Source organism: Topomyia yanbarensis, chromosome 3, assembly GCF_030247195.1.
Source record: "Topomyia yanbarensis strain Yona2022 chromosome 3, ASM3024719v1, whole genome shotgun sequence".
NCBI lineage: Eukaryota > Metazoa > Arthropoda > Insecta > Diptera > Culicidae > Topomyia > Topomyia yanbarensis.
In genome coordinates, this window is record NC_080672.1 from 81318806 (window position 1) to 81334654 (window position 15849).

At 37.6% G+C, this 15849-nt stretch overlaps 1 protein-coding gene and 1 non-coding gene across 4 annotated transcripts in view; both read left to right on the forward strand.

Moving 5' to 3' along the window:
- Positions 1-15849, forward strand: part of LOC131692498 (dnaJ homolog subfamily B member 6) — a 407140-nt gene that overhangs the window by 317346 nt on the left and 73945 nt on the right. The gene's annotated exons all lie outside the window — the stretch shown is intronic.
- LOC131694369 (U4atac minor spliceosomal RNA) lies at positions 2198-2358 on the forward strand. Its single transcript, XR_009306481.1, has one exon. It is a non-coding gene; the product is annotated as a U4atac minor spliceosomal RNA (small nuclear RNA).

Genomic DNA, 15849 nt, shown 5'->3' on the forward strand with positions numbered 1-15849 from the left:
CTATCAGTTTCATCGCTTTCGTTTCTCTTAGTATTAAATTTGCCGAAAATTACTAACAAAATCGATACAAAATTTTTAAATTAGTGTTATCTACTGTCTCTGTTGTAATCTTGATGCACGCCAACATCGCTAGATCTACCCGGTCGTATGTACCTGAGGTAAACTCGGCGTCGAATGTTAAACGACACTCTTCGGTGTCACCGGTTGTCCTTCTTCGTCGTGTTGCTTTTGTATTTGTAGACAAATAGGACTACCTGTTGCCAAAACGAACACTTCAAGTTACTCCTTCCTGATCCCTTATTGCTACCTGTCATCACTAAAATACATGTGCATTAACCCTCACGCTCTGCCACAGCAGTAGACAAATGTGTCTACCCGTGGCTTGTTATCGAAGCACCTTTTGTCGAAGGTTCTTAAATCTCCCAGTTGGAAATATAGGCTACTAATCGTTATCAGATGATAAATTGCCATAAAAAGTCTTCGTCTGTAATTTAACTTATTCATTACGTACTTTTACATGAAAAAATGTTATAAAAATACACCTTCATTGAGCTCTGCTCTTCCATATTCAAATATAAAATGGCAGCTAACATCAATTATTGATTGCTAAACATTTTCTTCGGACACTAACTAGACTTATTGCTTGTTTTCTTAAAATATACCGCCATGGGATGGTCGCCATTTTGAATTTAGGTTACCCATCTTAGATTTAAACATGATGCTGTACATAAATTATCGATCTCTAGAAACCTTTTACGCTCAAAATACCCAAGGGTGGTTTTACGGTAAATCGTAATGATAAGTTAGCCATCTTGAAGTTTGGGTTGTCGTCTTGGATTTAAAAATGATAGCGAACCTCAATTATTGCCACCTGGGCATCTTTGTCATGCAAAAAAATCCACATTGCATGGTTTCAAATAAATCATCATCAAAAGTTCGCCAGCTTTTATTTAGATTGGCACTTTGCCAAACCGAAAACATTCAGATTTCATGGTTTAATATGATCAATCGCCAAGAAAAGCTCACCATTTTGAGTTTCTATTCTCCGCCCGCCATCTTCGTTTTCAGAATGGCAGTGAACATCAATTGTGGAACTTTTGACATCTTTCCGTAGCGTAGCTAAAAACCGCGGATAGAAAAACAAATTTCGGTAATCCGAACCGAATTCGCCGTTGAGATTTCATAAACACTTAGACTCGTGTATTCATATAAACGGTGCTAATTAGTTCGTTTGTGTTTTCGAAGCCGAAAACACGATAAACACGATAAAACGGTTCATGTTAAACTTTTTTCTAGGGCATATAGGGTTCATAAACTATTTTTCCTTAAAATTGTCAATGCTCAATACAATTATCCTAGAATTTTTATAATAGTTCAATTACATGGAAATGGTTGTCTACTACAGTCTAAATTGCAAGGTTTTATCAGTTTTTAATACGATTTCGAAACAACCAAGATAAATTTAAATGTCACAGTTCACTTAAACTGTCCCTGGCAGCACTGATTCAGCGGAGCTCCGGGTTTGTTTACCTTTTCAGACCAAAAAAGTCTTAATTCTCAAACACAATGTTCATCGACAAGACGGCCCAGAGATGCCAGATTTGCAGACAAGTCTGCAAATTCGCAGACCTTTAATTTAAGCTGCAGATTTCTTCGATGACGCAGATATTTGCAGATTTTTTAGTTTGGTTGCAGATATTTGCAGATTTTTGAATGTAACGGCTTTTGATTACACTAGTTTTCCTGACATTTTTGTTCTTCCCAGACTTTTAAAACTATTATTTCAGACATTTGAAAAAAGTACCTGGCATCTCTGAGACGGCCTAATTCTTCTCACAGGAATGTTGACAACCACTGTACTGGAATGTGATGTTGACCCTTCTTATGTCAATGCCAATTCGCTGAAAGCAGGGGTCGTAAAATTCTTATATGTTAAAATCCGTACCTGTTTGAAACCTGTTCTGGACCATCTTCCCCCTGATATTTGCACGCTAGATACATGGGGCAGGCAAATCTTGTCTTATCAGAACCCTATTAACGTTTGACAGAATTCAACGTCAACCACGTGTTTTGGTGAGCCGCAACGGATGTTAAGTGCAAAACAAATTCCCGCGTTTTTCTGCCTGTTTCGTTGGTTACCCATCGCTAGCGAAACGTGTACCGGCTGTTTGGGTAGCTCTCTCGTTTCCCTCACTCAGCTATCCTTGTCTTGGGGAGCATAATATCCAATGAACGGATAGTGAGGATATTGATGCTGACAACCCAGATGTTGGTATGATTTCGATCATATCGCAAAAATGCCCCCGCTCTGGGTGACCGCTTTCGAACAGTGGTCATCTGGGCGGAATTTTTGTAACGCCGCTTTACTTTACAAGCGGGCGTATAATCGTGGAAGCGACTCTAACGGTCAATTAGTTTATAATATAACTAAGATAACTGGTAAAATAATATAGAAACAGCTATAAAGATATTATCTTTATAACTGTTTCTGTATTATTTTACCAGTTATCAATTTCCTAATTTATTTTATAGGAGGAATAGCGTGGTGTAACCATTTTGTTTTTCACAGCAGACAACAAATTAATTCAAGTATAAAAATAATCAGAAATCAACAAAAAAATTGTTTTACTTCGCTTTATCGCACTCAACCCCCCTGCCGCCGCGGTAATTCACACTTCCATTAAACAACAACCGCAGTGGCACCACATTGTAAATGTTATCAGATTGATCCACTGTTAATTGCATACATCTAGATGGATAATCCACCAGCGCGCGCCAGTGCACTAAACTGGTTTACTGGGTAATGCAATCACGGCATGTACACGCACCGACCGACAGACCGCAAGCGGGTTTCCACGTCCATCAACAAACGAATGAATAAATGCTTTTAATTAGGAAAAAGTGCAATGAATAATTGGCGCACCTGTGTGTGTGTGTGTGAGGAAGGCTCGTACTGGTGAATCGTTCCGAAAATTTTCTCGCAGCTTAATTTACTGGTGATGGGTTTGTATCAGCCAGCGGCGGTGGTGGAAAAGAAATTAGGCGAAACGGTGTATTACGACGCGGATATGGTTTTCCGTGGTCGAAAAATTATACCTAGATACATACGGTGGGATGTTTTAATTGTTGTTTGAGTAATTATGCAAGGTTTTTGTGTGTTTTCGTCGGCGGCGCTGTTTGCTGATTTCCAATTCAGGTTGATGGCAGGTTGATGATTGGGCGGAATCATTTCAATAGCCTACAATTTTCAGAAACTGTTGTTATAATTTTGCCGAAATTAAATTGATAAATATTTTGATATTTTTTAAAAATAGCAATTTTTTGCAGCGGTCGAATTTAAATCAATGTAATAAATTTATTTTTTTTCCTTATTTTCAGGTAACCATCCTTAACGTAAATGTTTAATCATTTCACTATTTGCTAGAGCTCGACGGTATTCCCTTAGGTGAGTTTCTGAATTTCAGGAATGTTTCAGGAATGGCCATCAGAGAATTGAGGTTCTCTAATAATTTGACTTTAAAATGGCTGCCCTACTAATACGAACTGGAAATAAATCATAATACAACAACAAACACGTAATGAATTAAGCAACCTCTACCCGTCCATTCGACGTAGCAATTTTTTCCGGCCTGTCAATAAATCTGACAGCTGTGTGGTGAAGAGGCATCCGCGTGTAGGTGCCACATTCTTCTGTGACTAGAAAAGCACATGCAATCGTATCTAGTGAATATTTGCCTGCATCGAGGCATTTGAAATAAGTTGGAAACTCTAACCTCAACAAATTGGTCACGATGTAGAGTAAGGGGGGCACATTGTTTACAAAGTCAAGGTATTATTACCCAATATGTCATCAGCTATTACCACCTATACTATCGAGTTATCAGCTGGCGTGTTTGTTCAGGAAAAAAAGTATTCTTGTGGGATTTTCGATTGATTGACACCAGTGTAGTGGAGTGCACTGGAACTGCACAATTGTTGCACTTTCTAGCAGAAGTGCAGAAAACTGGGTATGTTTCATTGACACTTCTGCTAGAAAGTGCAAAACTAGTGCACTCCACTACACCGTTGTCAATCAATCGAAAATCCTATCAGAAAATGAGCCAGTGTCAGCTATCTTGGAAGCGGTGTCCGAGATACAATCGACTTTTTCTAGAAACCATAATTGGTTGCGAATTCGTGATTTGATTTATTTTTCACAATCAGGAGTCTCTTGGAAGTTGACAAACCATGACAGGTAATGCATATTGACAAAAAAATGTTGTAGGGTAGATGCTCCCTAATTCATCGCAGCCCCTCTATTAATTTCATTTCCACTCAACTTGAAAAAAAAGTACAACAACATAACTTTACAGAATGAACCATATCAATAGCAATTTTTTTGGAGTTTAACTCATATTTTAGCATTTATCACTTCCTTAAAATAGATGCAGTAAACTTAATTGAATAATTATTTGAAAATAAAGCATTCATCACTCATTTTACGATTTCTTACTACGAAATTAGTGTTCAGACACATTTCTTCAACGCTATGAGTTTAATTTTCGCAATATGCACGGACATCTGTCACGTAATAGCACAACAATTTTGACTATTTGGCCGCACTGATTTAGGCTTGTTTATGTCTAGTAGAGATGGTCGGGTTTGGGTTTTTGGACCCGAAACCCGGACCCGACCCGAACCCGACGGGTTTCGGGTCGGGTTTGGGTTCTGTAAATTTAGGCTTCTCGGGTTCGGGTCGGGTTCCGGGTTTTCAAATTCGAAATTCTCGGGTTCGGGTCGGGTCCGGGTTTATGAAATCTTGGACTTTCGGGCTCGGGTCGGGTTCGGGTTTTTCAAATTACAAATTATCGGGGTCGGGTCGGGTTCGGGTTTTGAACAAAACAACCCAACCATTACACGACACTGTTTGCGTCTATACACAAAACGCAGTCTTTTTTGTAGTAGTGAATTATACTTCGTAATACGAATGGATGACACATATAACCGTACCAAATGTTAGCACCTCTGAATCGCTAGAATTCGTCGTATTTTCTGGTGCTCAAATATTGTATTTCTTCATTCTTGCATAAAATTCCGTCTCTTCAGATTCGCAAACTACCTGAATTATTTAATTTTTTAAACGAACATTCATGAAAGATCATTGAACAATACGTGTTTCACATCTAAAATTTCTTTGCGTATTATTTTTCATGATAATTAGTAATAAACAAAGTCAACAGGAATTTATCGGAAAATATCGGTTCAACTTTCTATAATGGAATATAAATTTCGACAGGTACTTTAAAACCGATACTTTGGCCGCGGCGACTTTATCTCTACGTAAACGGTTTTGTGGGGTACATTCGTACCCAAGAACTAAAATCGCTCTAGTAGGTCTAATTTTTATTAAATTTATAATAAAATTGGATAGTTTTATTCTAAAATCATTCGTAAAGTAACCTGTTTAAAAATATTCGTGTTTTGACTATTTAAGTATGTAATATTGCATTTTGTATAGAACAAGTCTTTAAAATACGTCAAAATTCCCTTGTTTCTTCATATTGCTATAACTCTGGTAGTTTCAAATCGATTTTGATCTTTTATACGACGTTGTAAAGCTTATTAAATTTCCTTTTAAACATTTTTTTTCAAAAACCGGTCAAAAAGTATATTTATTTCGATACTTTTTTGAAAACCAAACGCCAACACAAACGGTAAAAATACAGCAATATGCAGTAACAGAGATGAAACAGGAAGGCGTCGAAGGAATAGGTAGAGCCGGTGCATTGTACGTGTATAGATTTAGATTTAGATCATATTCACGAATGTGTTTTGACTCTTTCATCCGCAAAAGCAAAAATTACGATCCCGATCCAAACGCATTTTCTAATTACTTTGCTATAGTGCTTTGTTATACCAAATAACAGATACTATTATTCAGCAGAGTTGGAGCTTAAACAATTTTACACAAGTTTCTCGCTTACTATGTATCGATATTTTGCTTTAAAAAAATATTTTTTTTGAATTATGTACATACCTATGACAAAACACTAACGCTAACGGTTTTGTGGGGTACATTTGTACCCCAAACAAACTTTAATCAAGCACTGTTAAATTGGTCAAATGAAACAAATAGGTTGTACCTGCCTTCACGGAAGTTTAATAATCAAATTGGTTTATGATAAAGATTTCTTGCAATAAAAATAAACTGTAACGGAAAAATAAGGATATGGACTCATAAATTTGGTGGTACTTTGGTGTCATTATGGCGGCTCAAATTTAAAAAGGGCACATTATTTTTTTAAAAGCAGATAGTTTAGGCCAAATTTATTTTCTAGAGACTTTGTTCCATCAGACCTAAACCTAGCTTCACTTCCGCCAGGTTTCGTTATTAATGACACTCATATGGTGATGGGATAATAGCACCATTATCAAATCCAAAAATTTTGGGTGTTCTGTTGAAGCCATTAACGGATTTTTAAAAGTTTGGAGTCGTTCCGAGAGCTCCATTGGAGATGTCGAAGCATCTCTATTGGCGCGCATACCGTATAATCTGAAGCATAAAATAACTTAGATACCCAATCATAGATCGTCCTAACGCTAATGATGGGACATCAAGAACACGTCAGAAAATGATTGATACCCTTCGATACAGGTTTGACCGTTCCAACCAGTAACGTGGGTGACGTCATGTAAACTGTCGAATACGAATTGCCAATTGCCATAGCTTAATTTAATACATATAAAAAATTATACGAAACTGCCTTGCAGGAATGGTTTCTGATAAAAAATCAGAAATTTTGGTTAATTTCGACGGGCCAGGTTGTTGGAAACTGTGACCATTAAGCTTTCTGTTTCCCCATGAGTTGGCCGCTGATTTAACTTAATTTCCGGTTAAGATATCAACTATTTATCAAGTTTCTCAGCACGTTACAAATTTGACGTTCAATAATAGTATAAATGCGGATTCTACTCGGCAGTGATTTGCTTTTCCATATGCAGATATAACTCAATGCGTATGGTGCTACTTCAGATTCGAGTGATTCTACTATTCTTAGATGAGTCAAGGGTCCAGGTCGGGTGCCTAGAATTAAAAATTTTCGAGATCTTTGGTTGATTCTCCGTATTAGCAAGTTGGATCGGATCGGGCTTCTCAAATTTTAAATTTTCGGGTTCGGGTCGGGTTCGGGTTTTCAAATTCTAAAATTCTCGGGTCGGGTCGGGTTCGGGTTTTACAAAATTTTCATTCTCGGGTACGGGTCGGGTTCGGGGTTTTAAGTTTTAAAATGTTCGGGCTCGGGTCGGGTTTAGGTTTTTCAAATTTTATAATTTCGGGCTCGGGTCGGGTTCGGGTTTTTAAATTTTCATGCGCTCGGGTTCGGGTCGGGTTCGGGTTTGAAAAAAATGAAACCCGACCATCTCTAATGTCTAGCCGTTATGAAAAATCTGTTTTAAAATGGCCTGTGCAAGGGTTTCCGTTAGTCTACCGTTCCAATATGAGACCCGTGTTGGACGGTATTCAAACACTTCTAAGTGGATGAGATTATGCGTTTCCCCATGCAGTAATATTCGTAAAAGGGCGTAGCTAAAAATTTTAGATTGTAAGCTGTATTCTTAATTTTTTTAGTAAATTAAAACGATAGCTCAACGGAACGCGGTTGCTGATACAGTACTGATTTTATTCTAGGACTCGTCAGTGTCATTCTAAACGAACCAACGAACTTTCTAATACGTGTATATGCTATTGAGGGATTCTATGAGAAACTGACCGACCTGACAAAAATGGGTCATTTTTCACAAAACAAAAATTTATGTTAATAATTTATACTGCAAAAAAACCATTTTTTAAATTCTTTTTTAGATTTTGTTAACCAAAACCAAAAAAATATATTTCATTTCATGATGGAGAACTTATCAGTAAAACAGATTTTTCTACCAATTCATACATGTTTTTGAATTTCGTACTACTTGACATCGAAAACTGTAATTATATTACAAAATATGATTCTATGTCTTACACAGTTGCGTTTCGGCTTCGCCTCGTCAGAAACCGACACTAACTTTTTGTCGGAATAGATTAGCGCCGACTTGACGCAAATCCCTTAAAACTAAAACACACTTTGTGTTTCAATCGAACGACGTGATGTCCCGTCCGAGCAGAAGTTCTGTTTATGCCGATGAGATACAGTGAAGCCGAAACTTGTCTTGGCTTAGCAGGCCTATGCGAAAGCACTATGCTATATTTCACCCTAAGGAGAAAAATTTGGTAAACACCAAAATTTCTCACTAGGGTGAAAATTTGTTGGTAAAACCAGTCTTTGCACTTGAGGGCACAAATCCTTATTTCTTACAAAGTTTTAGAACTTTGCTCCAACAAAACCAATTAATTTGTGAAACTATACTCTTTTTAAAAGATATTCACCTTTCTCCATCCATCATCCTTTATCAACAATTGAATTTTGTTTTTTCCTAATAACTTTTAACACATGTGTATACCCTTCATTCAGTTGATGGGTTTTGCGGCATTGCAAACATTAGCAAGCATATTCGTAAACCTCTGATAGACAATTGCTTGAAGATAGTTATTGTATTACGCCTCTCGATAGTGGTGCATAGAGGAGACTGAGAAATCAGTGTTTCGGTAAAAAAAAATATTTTTGCCATCTGTGATGACTAAAACAGGAGAAAAATCTGTGAAAATCAGCGAGAAATTTCCAAAACATCTGCGAAAAATCACAATATTTCAAAAAAATCAGTGGAATTTTCTTCAAAATGCCAAAAATGTGTCATCTGTGGTAAAAATTGTGAAAAAGCATGTGCCTGTGGATATATCTATCTGTGTATGTGTTCGCCTGGGTATTTGTGACAACTTGGTCAGGGAACGGATGCATAACTGGCGTATATGATAGAATAGTGGGTAATCCTTCGTAGGTTTCGTTGGTCACTTTTTCCGGTGCTCAATTCATGCATTCGATTCGATTTATTCGGGAATTTTGGATTGGATAAATAAGGAAACGATTAATTTACCAACGTACGTGAATCATCCATTACCGGTTAGCATAACATGAAAAAATTCTAACAGAAAAATCAATATCATTTGCTGGAATTTAGACGAATTGAAGTAGTTTGATTATATGATATATTTCTCGTACTTTATTAGTCTATTTTTGTTGTAATTCTATTAGTTTGCTTCTCCACTACTCATGTGTCCGAAAAATAATGTCGATCAATTTATATGCTTCTACTTAATTTCCTTCTTTTTTTCTTTTTATTCGGCAGGTTATTTTTCCTTTTATTACTGTATACTAATTAATAATAGGACTCATTATCACAACAAATTGTATATTAGGGTGTCCCAAAATGACATCATGTTAAAAAAGTCATCGGGCTCACTTCTTAAATGAAAGGTTAGGGTATTGGGACCACTTTCATCTTCGGAGTGAGTTTGCTAAAACCCTTCCTACTGGTGGCAACTTTTAATTTTTTGAAAAATGGGCCGATTTTGGATAAAATTTCAAATTAGATTTTTTTTCAACATTTTTTATTTTTCTGGAGATCCAAACGGAGAAGTTTGGTTAGTTGGTTTGTACAAATTTTGAATTATAAGAGCGGCAGGGCCATTAAAACTTAGTAAAAAGTGAAATTTTTGGTGTTTTTCAGTATTTTTTCTTCAAAACTGGGTATCTACAAAATTTTAAAAGTACAGAAAACACTTTATATAGTTGAGCCGAATTCAGGGGCGTAATTTTGCTGAAGAAAGTGTATAGCTATGGCTAATGGGGTATGAGTTATTTAAATTTTTGTTAGATAACCTTTGACATTTTTAGCAATTTATCAAAAATAATGCTGTTTCAAAAAGTAAATCAGTTCAAATGTGCTTTGACCACACATTGTTTTTCGAAAAATAGAAGGAAAATTATGAAAAATGACGTTTTCTGTACGTCTTTAGTATGTCAGGACGAGGTTTAATGAGCATCTGACGATTTCTTTTGTAACTTTAATTATAAAAATAATAACTTTGCTAATGACGCCAAGTCTCTAATTATTTTTTGAGGAGTTAATTCTCCATCATTACTTCTAGGTGGCATCTTCAACAAAACGATTGTGTCAGAAGATGCGCTGTATTCTGTTGTAAAACTTTTTCGAGGATATTTGCCCCAAATTTGACTATTTCGGAATTATGTGATCTAAACAGTAAATTTCAGTTTTTCAACACTCACCTCACTCTTCTGCATTTTTCTCCACTTCAAAGTTCCTAACATGAAAATAAGATTTTATATACAAAATATAAGTACGTTAATCAATTCAGCCTTCAAATATACGCCATAACTTGCCATTAACTCGACATATTTGTTTAATTTTAGTGATTTTCAAACCCGCTAGGTGGCTATTAGTATAATAGAAAATATTTTTTTAAAAAATCGTCAAATGCCCATAAAAACCGATTCTGATGTACTAGAGACAAGCGAAAAACGCAATTTTTCATCATTTTCCTTCTTTTTTCCGAAAAACAATATGCGGACTAAGCCCAATTAAGTTGTTTTATTTTGTAGAACAGTGTTATTTTTAATGAATATCATAAAATGTCAAAAGGTTATTTAACAAAAACGTAAATAACTTATACCCCATTGGCCGTAGCTATACACTTTCTTCAGCAAAATTACGCCCCTGAATTCGGCTCAGCTATATAAAGTGTTTTCTGTACTTTTAAAATTTTGTAGATACCCAGTTTTGAAGAAAAAATACTGAAAAACACCAAAAATTTCACTTTTTACTAAGTTTTAATGGCTCTGCCGCTCTTATAATTCAAAATTTGTACAAACCAACTAACCAAACTTCTCCGTTTGGATCTCCAAAAAAATAAAAAATGCTGAAAAAATATCTAAGACAGTGCAGGACCGCTTCAAGAGGCATAAATTTGAAATTTTATCCAAAATCGGCCCAGTTTTCAAAAAATCAAAAGTCGCCACCAGTAGGAAGCGTTTTAGCAAACTACTCCGAAAAAGAAGGTGGTCCTAATACCCTAACCTTTCATTTAAGAAGTGAGCCCAACGACTTTTTTAACATGATGTCATTTTGGGACACCCTATTGTATATTCTCTAATATACACTTACAATCTCTCTCATTCTGAACTTACAAACGCCCGTAGCCTTTGCGATAATACAAACTTGGCCACAAACGCGAAAATTCAATTACAATTATCCTTACTAACGCTTGCTATCTCGCCAACACAACAATACCCCGGTGTTAGCACCTATAAATTTACAAACACAATCTCAAGCATTAGCCCACCGCCTGCGTGATCATGAATCGGTTACGTCCGGAAATCTCTACCCTCGATCCTAGCAGCCCAGACTCATGCCTTCAGTTGGATCAATAAAATAATGACGCTCATATTCACTAGACAACACCACGCCATTGTGACATGACTGGGAACTCTAGTGAAACGGGGAAACTTATTCTCTTCTAGCATCTGAACCATACACTAAAATTAACTATCAGATTAACAATCCAAGCGCGATCATCATAGAACACGCGAATATGCGAATGGTCACACGGTAATAAAAAAAACACAATTTATACTCGCGAAGTTACATACACGCGACAAAAACGTAGACATACAAACGCTCGAGGCCTTCGTGGACATCCACGCACACCTACGTCCGCGATCTCGCAAATAAGATAACGTCTCGGGGACTACCTGAACGTTTTAGCATAAATCCATAAACGCAGTCTCAGGAGTGAATCTACAAACGCCCGTGTTCGCACGATCATGAATCGGTTACGTCCTGAAGTCCCTACCATCTGTCCTTATAGCATGGGTTCAGTGTCTTCAGGTGGACCAAATAAGAAAATGACGCTCATATTCACTTAACAACACATTCCATGACGACATGAACGAGAGCTCTGGTGATATGAGAGAACTCACTCTCTTCTAGCATATGAACCGTACGCCGAAAATTAAGTATCAGATACATGGTCCGCGTCCGATCATCTAAAAACACATATACGAATGGACACATGGCTGTAAAATCAAATTTATACACGCGAAGTTACATACGCGCTAGCATACGCGACATACAAACGCCCATGCGATCCGACGTGTTAACGTACAAACGTTCGATCCCTTCGCGATGATACACGTGATCGTGAAGTCCCTACGCCCGCACAAATCTGAACCGTACACAGCACATCACATTCAGAATCACGGCCCGCTGCAATTGACCATAAGCAGTGTTTTGGTGGGTGACATCCCCCCATGTCTCGACAGCAATTGTAGTGAGTGAGTGATTCTAACAAGAAGCCCTCTCGAGAACCTAGCTTTACAGTAGGAGAACTTTCAGAAAAAGTATCTCATCAAGCCTCATAAGCCAGAAAAAAAAACTCCTGAGGGGGCGGGGGGAGTGTTAGTGTTTCAAGGTTACGTTTCAAAACTTCTGCCACAAATTATTTTCGGTATAAACTGACATCTTTTTATGAGGTTCTTATTCTGATTTTTCTAATTTTTCATGCGAATCCTGCTAACTGTTGATCACAAAAAAGTCCAAAGTGTGCTTACTGGTAATCATAAATAACATACCAAGCGAAAAAGATTGATCAAGGTGCTTAGATTTCTGAGGTGATTCGTCTTTGGCAGTTACTAGGTGAAAAGTGAGGTAAACGTGCAACAGGCTGCGGAGGAGAAAAATGACAGCAAACAACTTTTTGTGCAAACTGAAATCCAAGCAAACATATATCGAGATGTATGTATCTTCACTAATAAAACTAGTCAACCATTTTATTAGCTGTCGTTTTTAAAACCAACATGGCTGATCGACGTTTTTGATAATCTATCACCTGAGAATTAAAGCTCCTTGGGATTAATAAAGCGTCACAGTGGGTCACTAGATGTGTGAACTGTTAAGGAACCATGAAGCTGGAACTGGAATATTCATCACATGACAACATTTTTATTAAAAGAATTTTTATTGGCGATGCTTATTTAGGATAGCTTACACTAAGAATTTGATCTGGCGACGCGTCGGTACGTTCAACCTGTTCATTGAACAGGTAAACCAAATCAGACGAACCGAAACCCATTTTGAGTTTAAATTAACTGCAGAACCCCACAAAATATTTTCAACGATGGGAAAAATCAAACACTATAGTTACACATTCAGATTGGAACGATAAACCAATCTCGCGTCCAGTAGAATTTCAGAAAGTTTTCGCCATCATGGTTTCACCGGTTCAACCTCAAACATGTACGCTTCTCGTACTCTCACCGCACACTTTGGATAGAGCAGTAGCAGCAGCATGGGTGATGGCTGGAACAGCTGCGTGAGAGCCATGGGCGACGGTTTTTTCTATTCTCTTTTGCACCGGTTCAAATTAAATATTGAACGCTGCATTGTAGCGATGTCCACATGCTCGTTAGAGCACTGTGTGTAAAACGAGAGCGCTTTATAATTTGCAAGCACGTTTTTCAGCACACACGGCACACGTTCACAGATGTCGGTTGAACGCTTGTTTTCTTGGGTAGTCTAATCAGATGTTTCTGCCCTTGAGACATAATAGCGCATAGATTTGGTTGGTTCAACGATAATAACGAACCATCTATTTTTGCTTCGTAGAAATTGTTTTGTTCTTTGCATTTACATATTGAAAACATTAGACATGTTGAAAATGTAAAATAGACATAACTTAAAAAAAGATTTGGTTCGAATCGTGTCACTTTCTATTGTAATAATGTTAAAGATCTCTTACGACATTTTGCGAGGAAAATAATTTTCTGGATTCATCGAATTGCATATGGAACATTTAAATTTCTATCCTATTTGGAAGCATTGATAGATGATTTAAAACAGGTTAATAAATGTTTCAACCTATCTTAAAAAGCGAACACGAAATTATTGCGACACATTCAACAGGGCATAACTTTTTTACCATTGGGTAAAAATCAACTAAATTTTGCACACTTTCTCATTGATGTGTATTGTTTACATGCTGTCAAACTCGAAGTCGTGTTTATCGATTCAACGAAAATGGAGGTGAACAAACGCGAGTCGAGAGAACAAATTCTTTCCAAACACCTGGAATTTCCTGACCTGTCGCACTGGCAGTTGGGAAAAATGTTGAACATTCACCATTCAACCGTCTCCAGAGTGTTGAAGCGGTTCCAGGAGCGGTTGACGTTGGACCACGGCAAAGGAGCTGGAAGAAAATCGGAACCGGAGAACAAAAAGACGGAGGGAAAGGTGAAGCGGATGATTAAAGCAAATCCCAACGTCTCAAGCCGTGATTTGGCTAAAAAGATCGGCATGTCGCAGAGCTACGTCCAGAATACAAAAAAGAGAGCTGAACTACATACATACAAGATACAGAACTTCCCAAACCGCGATGAGCGGCAACAATCGACGGCTAAAACTCGGGCACCGAAGCTCTACGAGAACATGCTGACAAAATATGGCTGCTGTGTGATGGACGACGAAACGTATATAAAAGCCGATTTTAAGCAAATTCCGGGGTTGGAGTTTTTCATCGGCAAGAGCAAGTTCTATGTGGACGACAAATTTAAGAAGAAGAAAATGTCAAAGTTCGCCTCCAAATATCTCATTTGGCAGGCCATCTGCTCTTGCGGACTGAGGAGTGAGCGTTTCGTGACAAAGGGAACAGTAAATGGCGAGATCTACAAATCTGAGTGCCTCGAGAAGCGCCTTTTGCCGTTCTTGCAGCAGCACGACGAAGCTCCGCTATTTTGACCAGATTTGGCATCATGCCACTATTCTAAAAGTGTCCTGGAGTGGTATGAGGCCAATTCTGTCCATTTTGTTCCAAAGGACATGAATCCGCCAAACTGTCCGGAGCTGCGCCCGGTGGAGCAGTACTGGGCAATGATGAAGCGGGAACTTCGGAAGAGCAAGAAGACAGTCAAAGACGAGAATGACATGTTAAGAAAATGGAAAAAACTGGAAACTGGTACCGGATGACACTGTAAAGACTTTGATGGAGGGCATCAAGCGAAAATGCGTGAATGAGAAATCAAAAAAATCGCTGATAAGCTCCTAAAATCATGAACATCGTTTGAATGTCGGCTGTGTATTCCCAAATTATGAACAATAATCATAACAAAAACTAAACATGTACAGCGAACAACAACAGTAACCCACTCAAACATTTGAATGTAACGACATGCATATATTCCGGGTGAATTAGTTTTTTGGAATCACAAATAGTTTCATGAACACGAGGTTCATTATTCATAATTTTAGGAACTTGGTCACGGTTTTCGGAAATCGTTCAGTTCACGAAATCGTGATCTTTTCTTCATGAATTTATGAACGATTTTTTTCCATCCATTCGAAATACAGTAGCCGTGAGCCAGAAAAAAATTGAGGCTTGGGTCCCCCCAGAATTTTTTTTCTGGCTCACGGCTACTATATTTCGAGTTTAGAAGTAAAATATTAGGTTTTAAACATCTGCCAGTAATGTTTAGGTATGCACTGAATTTTTTTATGCGATTTTTATACGACTTATACTGTTTTGGCGTTCTTGCTAACTGTTGATCGCAAAGTAGGTCACTAGATGCTCGAACTGCTAACGAACGATGAAGCTGGAACCGGAACATTTATCACATGACAGCATTTTTTTTTGAACGAATTTTAATTGACGAAGCGTATTTAGGGTAGCTCATACTAATAATTTTATCTAATGTTGGAAAAGTTTGGTTAACAGCGCGAATATAAGAAATCTGCAATTATCGGATATCCAATAGCTTGAGCTTGTGCGACCACCCAGTGATCGCAGCCGGAAAGAGAAGGAATGTTAGTCCGACACTTGTTACAAGATGCCGTACATTCTACTGCGCACTTCACAAGTGTCACGGGAGG